The sequence below is a fragment of the Triticum dicoccoides genome, chromosome 5A, assembly GCF_002162155.2.
Source record: "Triticum dicoccoides isolate Atlit2015 ecotype Zavitan chromosome 5A, WEW_v2.0, whole genome shotgun sequence".
In the NCBI taxonomy this organism is placed as follows: Eukaryota; Viridiplantae; Streptophyta; class Magnoliopsida; order Poales; family Poaceae; genus Triticum; species Triticum dicoccoides.
The window spans coordinates 532493508-532497985 of record NC_041388.1 but is presented as its reverse complement, the minus strand read 5'-3'; positions in this window follow the sequence as shown (position 1 = coordinate 532497985).

Here is a 4478-nt window from a genome sequence, read left to right as displayed (position 1 = left end):
CCTATCCAAACATACTAATGACGCATCCAAACACAGTGCGCCATTACTAGTTGTAACTAGTAATGGCGCACCTGTCGGAAAGTGCGCCACTAATGTTGTTTTTCTATTATATTTTTTATTCCTTTTTTTGCAAAACTACTAATGGCGCACTGTTCCACCGTGCGCCATTACTAGTTTAAACTAGTAATGGCGCACTATGGGACAATGCGCCATTAGTATGTTTTTTCTGCAAAACTACGAATGGCGCACCACCAGAAGGTGCGCCATTAGTAACCTGGATTACTAATGGCGCATTTAGAGTTGGTGCGCCATTAGTAAGTGGGCAGCAACAAGATATTTTGGACAGCCTCTCCTACCCACACTCACTTTCTCCCCACTTCATTCTCTCCACCTCCTCCTTGTCTCGGGTGCCTCCTCTTTTTCACCTCATTTCCACCATAGATTCATTCAATTTAAGTGGTTAAATTACCTTGTTTTGATAGGTAAGTAAGGGGGGAAGCTATATTTATGTTGTTCTCCCTACAACAATGTGCACATGCACTTTTTATGGCCTAGCTAGATCTATGTATGTTCGTGGTGTTGCATATGTTTGTGGTGTTGCATATGTGTTTGTGTTTGGAGGTGTACCGGTATTTGAAATGCGACAGTTGCCAATATTTTGCCAGAATGTTGATTCATTTCCGTTTCGGTGAGAATTTTGGCATTAAGCATTCTTTTTGGTCCTATTTTTAGGGAAAGTCATGCAAATTTTTTCTTGGTTCTAAAATATCGTTTTGCTCTACCCCGCAGGCGACCATGGTCCGCACGATGACCGAAGGCATCGTGAATAGGTTTTTGAGGTCCGCGAAGGCTGAGATGCTTCAAAAGAACGAGACGGAGATAAGATGTCCGTGTCGAAGATGCAAGCTGAAGAGCCTTATTGCGGACCCGGAATCCGGGCAGGTGCGGGACCACCTGCTCTTGCGTGGTTTCATGGATGGCTATCGGTGGCAAGGTGATGAAGATGACTATGAAGTCGTCCATGGGGGCCGGGCAAGAAATGAGGAAGGGCAGCAAGACAACCACCGCGGCTCGGGCGGGCGAGAAGACGAAGAATCCCCAGGAGATGATCACGATGGTGATGCTGTACACAGTCATCATGTAGAAGATGCAGGACATGATGATGAGGAAGATGCCAGAGCAGACGACGGGCATGATCATGAAGATGATGATGCCGGCGGAGCAGACGACGCTGGACCATCGATGGGCTGGGTGCAGGACCCTCATATTCAAGAGCTGCTTCTCAAGCAGACGGATAACGCAAGAGCTGCCGCCCGAGAGAAAGACAAGATGGATCAACTTGAGTTAGACGCGGTTACTCCATTGTATGAAGGATGCAGGCCCGAGGATACCCGCCTGAAAGTAACGCTCATGGCACTGGAGATGAAGGTAAAACACAAAATGACCGACGCATGCTTCGACGAGAACATGTCATTCTGGCACGAACGTCTTCCCAAGGGGAACAAGTGCCCGACCATTTTGGAGGAGGCGAAGAAAATCATGTGTCCTTTGGATTTACCGCACGTGAAATACCATGTGTGCATGAACAATTGCATCATTTATCGGGACGAGCACGCGGAGTCTACCATATGTCCGGTGTGCGGCGTCACTCGATACAAGAAGAGGAAGAAAGCTCCTCGAAAAGTGGTGTGGTACTTTCCGATCACTCGTCGTCTGCAGCGGTATTTCGCGGACCCTAAGGTAGCAAAGCTCCTACGTTGGCACGTGGATAGGGAGGAGAAGAAGCGAGAAGATGACGCAAATGATCCAGAGATAGATAAAAAAGACAAGATGCTGATTCACCCTAAGGATGCGAGCCAGTGGCAAGCGTTGAACTTCGAAGACCCAGAATTTGGGAACGATCCAAGGAACATCGTGCTGGGCGCGAGCACTGATGGAGTCAATCCGTTTGGCAGCCAGAGAAGCACACATAGCACCTGGCCTGTTTTTGTGTGGATGTACAACCTTCCCCCCTGGTTGTGCATGAAGAGGAAGTACATTCACATGAGTATGCTAATTGAAGGACCGAAACAACCAGGGAACGACATCAATCTGTATCTGGGGCTGCTGAAAGAGGAGCTTGACACGCTGTGGAAAACGCCAGCCAATACGTGGGACGCCGCAGAGAAAGAATATTTCCCTATGAGAGCCGCGCTGCTCACGACGGTGCACGACTATCTCGGTTACGGATATGTCGCGGGGCAGGTGGTCCACGGATTTTCTGGATGCGTCAGGTGCATGGATGACACAATGTATCGCCAGCTAGATAGAGATCCTGGGTCTTCGAAAACCGTGTTCATGGGACATCGAAGGTGGCTTCGCGACGATGACCCGTGGAGAAAACGCAAGGATCTGTTCGATGGTGAAACTGAACCCCGAGGACGCCCGCGTACGAGGAGCGGCGAGGAAATAGATGAGCTGTTGAAAAATTGGAAAGATTGCCCACTGCCGGGAAAGAAGCAAAAGGCGCCAGAGCCGGGAAAGAAGCGAAAGGCGCCAGAGCCGCTGGTGAAGGTATGGAAAACGAGGTCTGTTTTCTGGGACTTGCCGTACTGGAAGATCCACCGTATGCCTCACAGCCTTGATGTAATGCATATCACGAAGAACGTGTGCGAGAGTCTGCTTGGTACCCTGCTCAACATGCCAGAGAGGACCAAAGATGGGCCGAAAGCAAGGGCAGACTTGAAATCAATGGGCATCAGGCAGGAGCTTCACGCTATATATGATGATGATGATGAGGCGAAACAGGACACGGAAAGTCGTCGCAAAGGCAAAAAGGCCAAGAAGACCGGAAATGACTACCCTCCCACGTGCTTTACTCTAAGTCAGGAGGAGATCGAGCAGTTTTTCACCTGCCTCCTAGGAGTAAAACTTCCTTACGGTTACGCGGGGAAGATAAGCAGATACCTAGACCCAGCGAAGCAGAAGTTCAGCGGGATGAAGTCTCACGACTGTCACGTGATGATGATGCAGATACTTCCAGTTGCAATCCGTGGGATCATGGACGCGCACGTCCGTGAAACGCTATTTGGCCTATGCAACTTTTTCGACGTCATCTCTTGGAAGTCTGTTGGCGTGAGGCAACTCAGAAGGCTACAGGAAGAGATTGTGGTGATACTATGCGAGCTTGAGATGTACTTCCCGCCCGCATTCTTCGATGTTATGGTGCATCTGCTGGTCCATATCGTGGATGATATCATCCAACTCGGGCCGACGTTCCTGCACAACATGATGCCGTTCGAAAGGATGAATGGTGTCATCAAAGGATACGTTCGCAACATGTCACGTCCAGAGGGAAGCATAGCCAGGGGCTTTCTGACCGAAGAGTGCATCTCCTACTGCACGAATTATCTAGGCATCGAGAACCCCGTTGGTCTGCCCGTCAACAGGCACCTCGGCAGGCTCGCTGGATGGGGTCACCATGAGGGTCGCCGCGAAATGCATGTCGACTTCGAGGGTCGACTCGCCGACTTTGAAAGAGCAAACCTAGTCACGCTACAACACATAGACGTGGTCGATCCTTGGGTGGTAGAGCACAAAACCTTTATTAAGAAGACGTACAATGACCGAGGCCAACAGAGGACGGACGGAGATATACTCAAAGAGCACAACTCATGTTTCACGCGTTGGTTCAAGCAGAAGCTTCTGTCGTACCCTTTACATGAGGATTCTTTCGCGGAAGAACAACTCATATTCGCCTTGTCACAGGGCGCCGAGCACAACCTGATGACCTATGAGGCGTACGATATCAACGGCTACACATTCTACACCGAGGCCAAGGACATGAAGAGCGATGGTTATCAGAACTCCAGGGTAACGATGGAATCCTACACCGGTAACGACAAGGACAGATACTACGGAAGGATCGAGGAGATCTGGGAGCTGAGCTACGCTGGAGAGAAGGTCCCGATGTTCCGTGTCAGATGGGCAAAGAGCGTCCTAAAAGAAGACCGGTATTTCACCACCATGGTTATACCCGAAGACAAATCCAAGACCGCGGGCGCAAACGTCACCGTGAAAAATGAGCCATGGGTACTGGCTTCCCAAGTGGACCAATGCTTCTTCATTACCGACCCGTCAAAGCCCAGTCGTGTTGTCGTGAGGAGAGGCAAAAGGAAGATCATCGGAATGGATGGAGTAGCCAATGAGCAAGACTTCGACAAGTACGGCGACCCGAGGATCGAACATGACGACGATGATGAAGTAGCAGCATACACCACAAGAAGAAGCAGGACCACCCTACCTAAAGGACGTCCGTTCCACAGAAGAACTCCATTTGCAAAAAAGAAGGGCAAGAAGATTGTGAACAGATAGCTAGCTAAGATCGATTGTATTTAAATCGTAGCCTTCATTTCTCGATTGTATTTCATGGGCACTTTTTGAACTATCATGAATATTTTTAAATTTCATGGACACTCGATCTCGATCCCCCTCCATCT